Below are 13,726 nucleotides of genomic sequence, written 5' to 3'. Positions count from 1 at the left end.
CATAAACACATGTAATACTGTGAACACTTAAAAAGCTGCATTTAGTAATGCTTAAAAACAGAGTAACAGAACAATAATCAGGGGTATTACCCAAATCAACTGAACAAGCTTTTACAACAAGGAGTGCAAGGCCTGGAGGGCCAGTGTCCAGTCCAGTTTGCTAATTTCTTTACTTGAAAGACACCTTCAAGACACCTGTTTTATCTCATCACTTAACACTAACTCTTGATTGAATTTGCACTTGCTATTTCTTTGTCTTTGTTAGTCCCACTAAACACAATCTTGCTAGAAAAAAGTACAGGTGTTGTACACACACTGGACTTACATTCAGAATAAATGAACGATCTTTTAAAAATACTATGCAGTGTTTTTTCTCTGCAGCCAAAAAGCACAGATTAGCATCAGATCAGGTTTCTGCTGCCAAATATTGATCTATTGCTGATTTAAACTTGTCAGCGTTCATTTTATGTTCAACAAATTTGGTAAACATCAGAAAAGTAAAAAAGCTCTATGTGAACATATTTATTGGAGTTATAGTGTTAGTCCATATTTTACTGGCAAAACCTTTGTACATTAATCAGCACTGTCAAGCATAAACCAACCGTAGAAAAAAATCAGTAGAAACCAGTTGATGCTGGTCTGTACTTGATTTGGCTGTAAATACTCTATATATAAAGTAATCAATGGGTAATTTAGACTAAGGCAACGAGCAAAATGAACACTGTGAATTATACTGCACATTTTGTCAATCAGATCCTAAAGCCTTTTCTTCCTTCTGCCCTGCTCAGTCACTTAATTCAGAAGTGGTAAAATGAATTAAACAGCTTCATAATTCATTAAGAACAGGAGTGGGCGGTGCAGAAGAGTAAATAGCTGATTAAATGCCTCCTTTACCACAGAGAAGAACGTTTTCTATTAGCTGAGTGTTTTAATTGAACCGCAGTTAGGAAGTTGAACTCTGTTAGACACGAGCCAGCTGCGCAAAAACCAAACAGCTTATATAGGGGCGTTAATTAAAAAGGTCAATCTGCCCATCAGATAATGTAGGGCAACGGCAAAACACAAGCCATGTCTTCATTAATGCAAAGAGCTAGACATTTTTCAAAAATGTATATTTAACTGGCCTAGAAAGAGTAAATGAGGGCTACAAAACAATAAGGATTACTGTGCTTGGAGCGTTGGTTGTTGTGATCAACACAAGCAGGCATGGAATGATGTGAAAACTATTATTATTTTAGTACATTTTATGTATCTGTCAAAACCACAAATGTTACATAAACAGCAAATAAAACAGCATATTACTTTTGAACCGATGGTCCCAAAGTCCTAAAAGCAAGATTTTACCCAATACTGAGATGTTTTACAAAGACAAATACGATAAAAACACAAAATTGCACTCAAATTAAAATTTAACAACTTATCAACCCATCATTCTAAATTAATATTAAACTAAATTTAATATTCTTCAATTTAAAAATTCAAGGTTGCTTTAAATTGATCTAATTCAAATATAAATATCGGTTCTACATGAATAACACACATCACATTCCGCACTATTGTGACTTTTCTTACTTTTAGCAAACACTATGATGCTGTTAATTATTTGTATCATGTAAACTGATATTTAGATATTTGATTCAAGTAATGTAGAGATTGCTATTTCATTTGCTGATTAGCCTACTAATGTCGTCAGTGATCCTTAATTACAGAAACTTGCAACCAGTCTTTTGACTTTGTGATAGTAAATGCTTTCATGGCATTCGAAAAATTGTTGTTTGCTTAGATTCACATGTAAAAACTGCAGGTCATTATTAAAAAAAAATGCACATGTGCACCCTGCTCAACTAAACGTGTTTTTTACAGTGCAATAGTTACAGGTTATGTATCACGTTAGATGCAGTTTGAGATACAACCAGGAAATCATTTGTGTGTTGTTTACCTGTCATACCCAGCATTTTGGAATTTGATTTTCTACAAGCTAATGGTCAGGTGTACAAGTGCTTTTAGCCATACTGTGTAACATACAATGCTAAAGAATATGTGGTTTGGTGCCCAGTGCACATTGTTTCTGCCTCCTACCCAGGGTATTGAGACATTCATCCATTTAAGTTAAATTCAACTTCTCTTGAAAAAAATCCACCGACAATTGTAGAGTGCTGGGTAGTACAATTTTATGTAGTGAGTGGTGAATCAAGATGTGCTAGACTGTTTGATAAGTGCTTTAAGGTAGGTCTGAGCTAGTCTATTTTGGCCTTGTTGACTGGGATCATTGTTTTGAATTGAATGTGGGCAGCTACAGAAAACTTGTAAAGTGAGCGAAGCAGTGGGGTAATGTGGCACTTGTGTTCGAAAGCCAGGTATGTTCATAAATATAATAATAATACATTTTATTTATATAGCGCTTTTCAAGATACTCAAAGACGCTTGAATGAATATTGAATAAATATGTTTTAAACATTTTGTTTCATACTGTACTACTGTTTTACTGTACTACTGGTTAAACTGGACAGCTGGTGCAGGACTGTCAGATTATTAATGATTGTTTCGCCATAAAAACTAATCAATACCAATCCAATTAACTTAGCAGATACAGTACTGACAGATCTGACACAAATTAAATCCTTGTTCATAAAAATGTCATGGCTTTCTTTGGAGTTTACTGACCGGAAACATGATTATGTGATATGGGCATCATGTAGGTGTTTTCTTCACATGCATTAGTAGGAGTATATTTGTAAAATATGGGACCATATACACCTGACCGTGAGTTTGTAGGACATCCCATTTAAAAACCATGAACAATAATTAGTTGTCCCCAATGCCCTTTCCCTACCTTACAGCTCTTACTAGACTAGAAAGACTTATATTTTGAGTGTGTCTGTGTCAAAAAATAAATTATAAAAACACAGTACTGCCAAATGCTATAACTAAATTCAGTCTGGCTTTGCTGAATGTGACTAAATGTACTGTAAGCTACTGAAGAGTCAGTAGATTCAGTCTTAGATGAGCTGTTATTAATAAATTAGTTTATTTGATTATGAAAAGAAAATCAGTTTTTAATGCAGAACTAATGTGTTATTAGATTTACTGCTACCTAACTTCTAAAGTGCATAAATGTTTGTGTGTGTGTGTGTGAAAGTGTGTCTATGTCAGAGCCCCTCAGGCCTGTACCGGAGGGTGGGATTAGCTGTTATGTTCATTCAGCACAAAATGGATTTCGATATCAGACGAAACAGGGCAAGAGGTGTTTTGCCTTCAGTCTGGCTCTCATACTAACACGATCTGATTCTGTTTAACTCACAACCCGAACCAGAACTCTCTCTTCTTTATGCACACATACACTCGCTCTTTGATCGTCTAATTCCTTTGTAATCTGTTAAACGAGCTCACTTTGTTTATAGCTATAAGCTTAATCAGAGGCCAAAGCAGAGAGGAAAAGAAACTCAGCTACTAGTTGCACATCAGTTTCAGCCCAATAGATACAAGAGAAAGACTTACAGATAACTCAGGAGAATGAGACTGTACTGAGACTGTACTGAGGAGTGTTCCTTTTGTAAGGACAGCCAGCTTTACATTAACAACATTTACTACTGAGTTCCAGAGTGGTTCCAAATGCAACATTGATATGAGAACTGTTTATCAGAAGCTTTATGCATTGTGTTTCCATGGATTAAATGGTGTAAAACATAATATCATTGGACTAAAAAGCAAAGGAAACATTCTCCCAACAGTTGACTCACGAGTCACTATCTGACTAATCATTCTGCATTTGATAGGTGTAATTAAAGCACTATCTGCCCACAACTATAGTGCTACCTATAAAGTTTGGTGTATTTATTGTTTATCACCTATCACAGCTGGAACCTCTTCACACTAAACTTGTCAAACCATGACTTTATGGATTTTGCTGGTGGACTGGTGGACTGTCTGGACTTTCCTCCACAAAGTTTTAAGATTATTATTTTTTTAGAACAGTTTTTTATGTAAAACAGTTCCACATTTGGCGGTATATTATTTATTCTGGAATGACATGAAGTCTTGGAGGTGTTAAATACATGCTGCAGATTTAGACAATTTACAAACCTACTTTTTTGGATAATACAGTAAAGGAAAGTCACTGCCAACTCCCAACACACCTCATGCATTCTTACCAAGCTTCTTCTCTCAGCCGAGGCCAGGAGTGTGAACATTAAAAAGTGGAAATAACCTGTCACCTGATCAGCATTTCTCCCCAGGCCATAACTCTCATAAATGAGCAGATACCTCCTGAGAGTGCCCACACACTGGCACACAGTCATACACACAGCAGTGATATTTACAATGTGTACAAACACAGTGCCTACTGTATTAGATTTGTATTTGTTACAGGTCCCCACTATCAGACCTGGAAAAGAACAGTTCACATTCCTCCTTAAAAAGATTATACATTTCTAATTCTAATTTAGGTTTATAAGTAAGTAATGTGTTTATATTCATGCCATTATGACAATGCTTAGTTACAAATATACATAATTTAGTTCCATAGTTGTGAGGAGGTGAAGAGGAGGTATTCCTATTACCAGAGCTGACTCTGTCTAATAAGCTACACACTATACTGTAAGAAGAAATTGCAAAATCATGGACATTATGTTGTGCAAATCCTTCCCAGGAAGGTGGAGGTTATATTTGCAGTGTCTGTTATATCTGCACAATAAATAATCATGTTCTCCCTGTGTCCATGTGCTCTGGTTTTCTCCCACCAAATACGTGCAGTCATGTCAATTGGAGCTACTACAATTTGCCATGAGTGTGTGTGTGTGTGTGTGTGTGTGTGTGTGTGTGTGTGTGTGTGTGTGTGTGTGTGAGAATGAGAGCTGTTGTGAGGTCATATGTCCATAGGTTGAAGTCAAGGTGTAAATGGGTTAGGCAGCAGGGCAATAATAAAAAAGCAGTGAATAAAAGACACAGACATAGCCAACCATGCACCGCTGGGGATTTGAACCCTGGATCCCATTGGTATGGGGCTAGTATAAGTTACCATTTACCACTTACCATACCACATCACAAAGCACAGTGATGTAGAAGATTAATATCAAATTACAGAAAGTGCTGTAATTTTTCTTTTAAGGTAGTGCAACTAGTTAAGGTGGACAACGTCTTTGATATGTGTGTTGGATGGTTGTTTTACAAAATGTGTACAGGTACTTACATAATTTTTGTGATACTCTAATAACAGAGGGACAAATATTTTTACACTACTGTTTGTAAAATAGACATCATTTATCTGGTCAGTCTCAGCACATTTGGGAATGAGTGTTGCTCCTACATCACACACTGTTATGCATGTGTGCATGCAAAAACACACACGCATGCACACACTTGCACACACACACACACACACACACACACACACACACAGACACACACAGCCTCATGCTCATAAAACCATAATGACACTTTTCATCTGTCAATAATAATGATGGGTAATACCACAAACACATACCACGAACACAGTCTCAAAATACACAAAATAAACCCCTACACCACACACACAGCACTAACACACACCATAGAATCTCTCACCACAAACACACAGATAGACACAGGAAACCCTTTCAAAGGAGCAAGGGGAAATAAACAAAGGTGTGAACGCAAGCCTCTCTGTCTCCACTGGGAATTTTACTATTCTGCACTTCTCTGCTCCTCTCATCCCTCACTTCCCACAATCCTTTGTGCTAGGCATAAAGCTGCTGATTATGAAGCCCAGAGCAGCAAGACTCCCCTCACCTGTCAATCAAACTGTAACCTCCACACACAAACACACACACACACTTAAACACTCACACTGGCTGACAAATACTTTTACTGACTGTATATATAGTTACTATAGAAACACAAGAATCTACACAGTAATAGTCTCACACACTCTTGCATCATCTGAGATCAGATTTCGCATTGCTCTTGATCTCTCTTTTTTCACTCAGATCAGACTTTAGATGCCAGATCCAGGTCTGCAGACTTCCTGGGGTCATGGGTTCAGTGAGGGGTTTTTACCATACCTGGCCCTCCTCTCACTATTTTTACTATGTCCTTTAGCAAGGCATTTAACTCAAGCTTCCACCAGGAGTGCCACATCGGGCACACCTCCAGCTAACAGAGAATGTTATGAGGTTCATTGAGAACATTCTTCCTTCATTCATTTATTTCTTTTTAATACCTGCTTTTCCTCGTCATGGTGGTACTAGTGGCATAACTATTATCTTATGGCTTCCAGTGCAAAACAATTATTGGGGCCTTATGGGTGTCCATATGCATATGTACTAATATATGGGGCCCAATGAACATTAAGAGACTCAATTGCCCTGCTTTTGTATGTTAAGGGCCCCAACACGGTTGAACCCTATTTTCTGCCAGTAGTTTGACCCTGGACAAGGTGCCAATCAAGTGCAAGTTCATACACTCTTAGTCATTCTCTCACCCACAACTAGGGGCAACCTGGAGTCTTCCTACCTGCATGATTTCAGAAGGGTAAGAATAAAACACTATTTCTTTGCACAGTGTCACCTGTGTTCCAGCAACTTCTAATTTATGGTACGCTATAAATTAGTCTGGGTTGGTTGAATGGGTTTTGGATGCTGGCCAAGCATATTCTAGATGGTCAGTCTAGGAGACAAGCTTGACAACCAGCTAGACCAGATTTTTCCACACTGGAAGACCAACAAAACCAGCCCAAACCAATTAAAAACCTATATTCTTAAAGCAGAATGTATGACTTGATCTTGCCAAGAAAATTTAATTACACTGTACATGGAATGTGTATGTTAACCCTTTGATGCACAAGCTAAGCAAACCCCTTCTAATGCACAACATGGGTCAAAAATGACCCATATTCATCCATTCAAGAATATTTTCATATGCACATTTGTCAGTTATTCATGTATTTGCTGTCTTAGCTAATAAAAGCTATCTATACTAGAATATGTAAACAGCCAGCAAGCAAATAGTATTGGACATATTCAAGATTCAAGAGCCTAATCTTTGGATGTCTTTCAAAAGATCAGTAAATATGTTTTTGACTACAAACACTTACAAATGTCAGTAGTTTCTGTCAAATTCCATAGTAAATACATAAGGGTCATTTTTGACCCATGTTGTGCATTAGAAGGGTAGTGATACAAAAATGAAATAAAACTGAAATAAGGATTTGTCATGATCAAAAACAAGTTAATTAAAAAATTCATGGAAGCTTGAATGACGAAATTAATTTATTGCAAAGATATAGAAAATAAAAACTCAGTTGGGTCACTTTTGACCCAGGTTGTGCATCAAAGGGTTAATACAATCAAATTACATTGAAATGTATGATGCTATGTTGTAAAACTTGCCACCTGAACAGACCAGGATGGATTTGTGTTCAGTTATTGTGTAATTGCATGCTGTGGTAAGACAAAAGAGCAGAACGACTTGAGCTTTATCTAATAACAATTTAAATGATTAGACTTTTATATCCTTAAAAAAGTAAGACCTGAATGTTGGTGGTTATATAATTTATTCTGAGCTCCTCACTCCACATGTCTCAAAGTGGAAGACGGCCTTTTTACCCAAGGTTTATGGGTAGCCCGTGTAGATGTTTCCATAGAAACGACTCTGTCCTGCAGCCTAGGTAATCCACATGAGCAGTGCGGTCCAGTGTATATGTGTGTGTGTGTGTGTGTGTGTGTGTGTGTGTGTGTGTGTGTGTGTGTGTGTGACATAGTGCAGATGGGTAAATGTCGAGAGGAGTGGGACTCTGACCTGCCAAACAGTGATTAGTATTCATTTAGCGTCTTCATCAGTTGTCAGTACACAGAGACATAATGGAGTAAACAAAAGTTTAACTGAAAATAAGTAAAATTCACCCGTTTTTATAATGCACATTTATTACTCAACCTATACAATAATCAAACTCTTATATAATATATAAACTCTTATAAAAACTCTCATCAAAAATAAAAACAATTTATTTGACATTTTGAGCATTCTACAAGGCCTGTATTTAACAATATGACTACTTTAAAAAGTCTATAACAAAAGCTAATTTCGGTTCTATATGAAATGTACAATAATTAACAATAAATTTCCATAAGATCTATATTAACAGTATGAATTCTCTATGTGGCATGTTCACTTATATTTAAGGCTTGTGTTGTTCAGCAATATAAGCTCTTAATAAAGCCTATATGCAGCAGAAGAATTCTTTATAAGGTCTGTATTCAACGGGCCTATAAGGTCTGTACTAATATGTTTATTGCCCCCTCCCCCAGTCATTATTATAAAAAATATATTAAAAATATATATGGCCAATATTTAACACCAAAGACTCCTTTTTTTATTTATGAGTTTATATAACACCTATATTAAACTTTTTTTTTCAATAATCATCATATTAGCACTAATAATTCTCTATAACTTCCATGTTCAACAGTATGAATTTCATATAGGGCCAAACCTAACAACATTAAGTCTCCAAATAAAAGGTATGCAACAGAATTCTCTTTATGGTAAATATTTAATTGCATGAATTCTTTGTAAGCTCAGTATTGACAATATTTATTCTTAACACTTATTTAAGGAATCACACATGGAGGTGAATGGAAGATGATATGGAATATAAATATATTTAAAGTAAACAATAATTGATAGTCCTTAATTACATTGTGGAATTTACCAGTGAGACTTTGAGAAGATTAGAATAACCAATATTAATAAAGAATCAACAATTTTTAACAATATAAATGTTCAATGTTTAAATATTAATTATTTTTAAAAATCAGCTATAACAACAGCCAATCTTCTGAGGAGGCTTCTCAGATTTTAAAGTATGCCTGTGGCAATTTGTGCCCATTCAGTCAAAAGTGCATTTGTATGGCTGGGCACTGATGTTGGTCAAGAAAACCTCAGTTGATGTTCCAGTTCATTCCAAAGCTGTTCAGTGGTGCTGAGGTCAGGGCTCTGTGCAGGACACTGAAGTTTCTTTAAACCGAGATTTTCTTATTGTATTTATACAGCTTGCTTTGTGCACAGGGTCAGGGTCATGCTGGTACAGGAAAGGGCCTTCCCTAAACAAGTGCTGCAAAGTTGGAAGTTGGAATCCTTGTGTAATGACTAACGTTGATCACTTTATTGCTAAGTTAACTGACCAGTCATCACTTTTCCAGGCTTTAGTTAACACCAGTCCCATGCTGGCCGTTATGTGCTCCCTGAACCCAGCCCGGTGGGCCGCACTTTGACGGACAGCTGTGTGGTTCTGGCCCAACTCCAGCCGTGCGGATTACTCATGCAACTAATCTCCCATGATGCCCTGCGGCCAAGCCGGGGCCTGCTGCGCCTCTGCTCTTCATTAATATGCATGAGCATGCTAATGAGCTGCAAAGCGCACAGGTGAGCTAGCTCAAAGAATCCGACAGAACAGAGGAGCCTAATTATCATAATTACCAACCCACATGCATAGGGGCCAAATATCATAATGACAGGGAGTACGCTAACCTGCACTCGTCTAACCTGCACTCATCCTAATTATACACAGTATGCTAATGCTACTTTTGCAATCACTCTGAAAAATGCCGTCTGATGAAAACTTCACAACACTGTTCGATGCTGTAAGATAATCTGTGTTGTATTTTGGGTAAGCACACCTGCCGTGCAACACACACATTTCCACACACTCTGTCAGCCTAACATGCTTCCTGTGCTCTCTATTAGCAAAAGAAATAAGGCATAGACAAGCTCAACAATGCAGTACGCACATACAAACACAGATTTGTTGAAATGAGCTTATGCAAGGTGACAGATTCTCTCTCCGCATGCTCTCCCTGCGCAGACACACTTCAAACACACACTTGTTGTGTTGCGGCATGATAAATAGCAGCAGCTGTGGATGGATGCGCCGCTTGACACTGCACAAGCTCCTCACGAGGCCTGAAGCCTCTGAACTAGTGCAAAGTGGAGCTAACATGCTAATTGAGTGTCGCAGGTGAGGCAGAGACTGTATGTGTGATACAAATTGGCAAACAGACAAAAAGCAATGTGCTTGTCTCATTTTGTGGACATACACTTGTAATGGACATGCTTTTCTGTAATTCTTCTTTTTCTTTGGCTGATTGATCAAAACACATCATTCTTTTTAAGGTGATGCTGGCATTTGAACATTTCATCCTTTCTCATCCAAAAATACTTCAGGTCAGTGTGGCAGATTGTAGCCTAGCAGTTTGTTTGTTTGTTTTTTTATTAGGATTTTAACATGTTTCACACTTTTGATTACATTCATGACAGGAACAGTAGTTACTCATTGCACAAGGTTCATCAGTTCACAAGGTTATATCTAACACAGTCATGGACAATTTTGCATCTCCAATTCACCTCACTTGTACGTCTTTGGACTGTGGGAGGAAACCGGAGCACCCGGAGTAAACCGATGTGGACACGGGGAGAACATGCAAACTCCACACAGAAAAGACCCGGACCTCCCCACCTGGGGATCGACCCAGGACCTTCTTGCTGTGAGGTTGCTGGTTCAAATCACACCACTGCCAGGTTGCCACAGTTGGGTCCGTAACCCTCAATTGCTTGGACTGTATACTGTAAGTTGCTTTGGATGAGAGTGTCTGCTAAATGCCAAAAATGTGAGTGCTTAGTAACTCAGATTCTTTCATCTGACCACACAACTTTTTTGTGTCATGTGATCAGCAACAAACTTGACCGGAGCTTTTAGGTGCCAGCTCTAGAGCAGAGGCTTCTTTCTTGCGCAGCCTTCAAGCCCATAGAGATGTAAAGCTTGCTTGACTGTTGACATTAACACTCATTTTGCAACAGCTTATAATTTAAATTTTCAATTAAGACATTTTGAAGACACTTTTATCCAAAGCAACTTACAATTGTGACTAAACACAGTGCAAGTTATTCTGTTTTAACCATTACTAGTACTGCTGGATGGAACTGCTGAACTATCAGTGACCCTTATTAATGACAGTGTTTGGTGGACCTTTAGGCCCATTTTGACCAATCAGCATTAGCTGGCAGCTTGGGGGTTTCTTCTTGATCTTGGCAAAGAGCACTGTGCTTTGTGAGGTCCATTTAAAGATTTTAGAGTGTCCTATTGTAATGCTTTTGTGTTTGTCTAATGAGTGCAGTCAAACTAGCCCTATTTATATGGACACTGAAATACAATAAAGTGTTCAGTAATTATGAGACTACAAGGGAAGAAATGTGAACTCTGAGAATGTTGAGCTGGAGTTTGGGGTGGCTCCCTCTTTGTTCTGAACCCCCTTAATCCAGCAGATCGTGTCATATTTTTTAGAAAATGCACAATAAACTCAAAAAGAACTAAGATTTGTTTAAAAAAGAACCAACAGAACAAACACACCAACAAACAACTAGTATGCCTTTCAATTTTTCAGTCATAAAATAATTGAAGAAATGATTGAAATGCCAACACTGCCCTGACATACATGTCCCTTACAAGTGTATGTAAACCTTAACCACAACTATATATCTACACACAGTTCAGTCCTGATTGCATTTATTCTCACTGCTTTAAACAGGTTTGGTAGACAGGGTGAAAAATAGAAAGCGTGTTCACAATGGCAGAACTGATGTATTAAGAAGAATCCTCCACACTTCATGTTTTCAAATGCCACCTTGTTCTTAGCCTCAGAACATGTCTGTGTCTAAGCAAAGCCAAGCATCGCTGCTAGTTAGAGCAAAAGCAAAACACATTTAGAAACACACACTGATATTGAAGTTTCACTGTGCAGGATAAGATGAGGAAAGTGCATGAGAGGAGGAAGCATGGGAGGAAGAGGAGGAGGAAGGCATTCCCTGGAGGTTCCCCTCCATTAATTGTGAAGTGAAGGTGCCCTCAGGGCAACACAAGGGAACGGCATTAAACCAGCCGGCAGCCAGGCACACACATACACACACACATGCACACACATACACACTTATGCACAACAACACACAGGCACTCAGCATCTCTCCATCCGACACATGCTTGGCTATTCTTTTCTTTACCCGCATAACCGCACAATGTGCACCACAACACAACAAACGTCATCAGTACACACCCATGCCTCATTTGCGCCCTGTCATACTAATTTATATAGTCACATTAATATTGTGATGTACTGATGTGGTACATTTTTAAATTTCGAACCTTCCACAGTACAGTGACTACTTCTTCGTGCCTGAGACAGAGACAATTCCCCCACTAGAGGGAGCACTATGAATGTAGTTTTGACCTTCTGTCTCTATACTATTGAAAATTCAGTACCAGCATATGCTGTTGACATGTACACTATATGGCCAAAATGTATGTACGTGGACACCCTACTAATTATTGTGGTCAGCTGTTTCAGCCACACGCATTGCTAGTAGGTGCATAAAATCAATAATGTTAAATAAGATTAAAAACTGATATGTTTCCAACTTTGTGGCAACAGTCTACCAAAGGTCTTTTCCTGTTTCATAATCCATCAGGTCAATGAGACAACCTAATGTGTTTGGTGTGGAGGAACTCCAGTGGCCTGCACATTCAACGACTGCACAAAATTAAAACATTGACCATCAGCCCGACCTTCTCATCCAACATTCATTACAAATGCTCTTTTACTAAAGAGGCACAAGCACCATTATACACACTCTAAGATCTTTTGAAAAGCTGTTTCTAAAGAGTGGAGGCTATAATAGCCTTAAGTAGTGTGTAAACTCTAAATGAATGCCCATGAATTTAAAACGGAATGTCCAGCAAGCTCATGGTAAGGTGTCCACATACTTAGTCATAAGCAGAATATTATAGCAGTCTTTCATTGACTGTTACAACAGTTATTTTCTATATATATTTTTAATTTTGTACTAAATTATTGGAACACATACTTCTTTGTCCAAAAATCGGGATATTGTGCATCTCTGTGTCTGGATAGTAGAAGTTATTAAAAAACCACTACAAAACAGATCCATAAGTTCATGAGCATTGCTTTCGACCTGAGCGGGCATCTAGACGTGCCTGTGGGAGGTTTTCATTACTGCTGCCTGTTCAAGTGATTGATGATTCACAGAAAGCATGACGTAACTGTCAGTATAAAATACGGCTCTCTGTGGGAATTTACTGCTGACAGGTGAAAAGAAGCGGCCAGTGACTACACGTGCGGAAGTCTGCTGCTCTCTTTGACCAGCACAGTGGTTGTGCATACAACAACAAAAATTGTAATAGGCCATTAAACAAGACTAGATAGATTATTTTTTTTATGTCTCATCATGACATCTCATCTCCTAATGCCGAAATGTGCCACCATCAAGCCAAAATGTTATACAATATGTTTCTCGATTTGGTCCCAGAACCAACACCAGCACAATCCAGTACTACAACTGAAAAACACTAACACACACACACACACACACACACACATTTGCACCAGCACATGGTTCCCCGATGGGTTTTGTTTTGTATACGCTGTAGCTGTTCCTTCATGTTCCTCACTTGGTACGATTTCACCATTCTGACAGGACGGCCTTTAGGCATCTGCTCTGCCCCAGGACATACACACACAATGCTTTTATGTTAAATGTCCATAATGTGCTTTATTTCGATTATGGCCTTTGTGGATCCAGAGTCATCTCAAAACTTGACTACAAGATGGACACACCTGCTGGACCGGGCACCAGTCCATTACAGCACATCATACACTTACCTGTTAATTCACCCACATCAGGA

The sequence above is a fragment of the Trichomycterus rosablanca genome, chromosome 9, assembly GCF_030014385.1.
Source record: "Trichomycterus rosablanca isolate fTriRos1 chromosome 9, fTriRos1.hap1, whole genome shotgun sequence".
NCBI classification, from domain to species: Eukaryota; Metazoa; Chordata; class Actinopteri; order Siluriformes; family Trichomycteridae; genus Trichomycterus; species Trichomycterus rosablanca.
Note: the sequence above shows the minus strand (reverse complement) of the source record.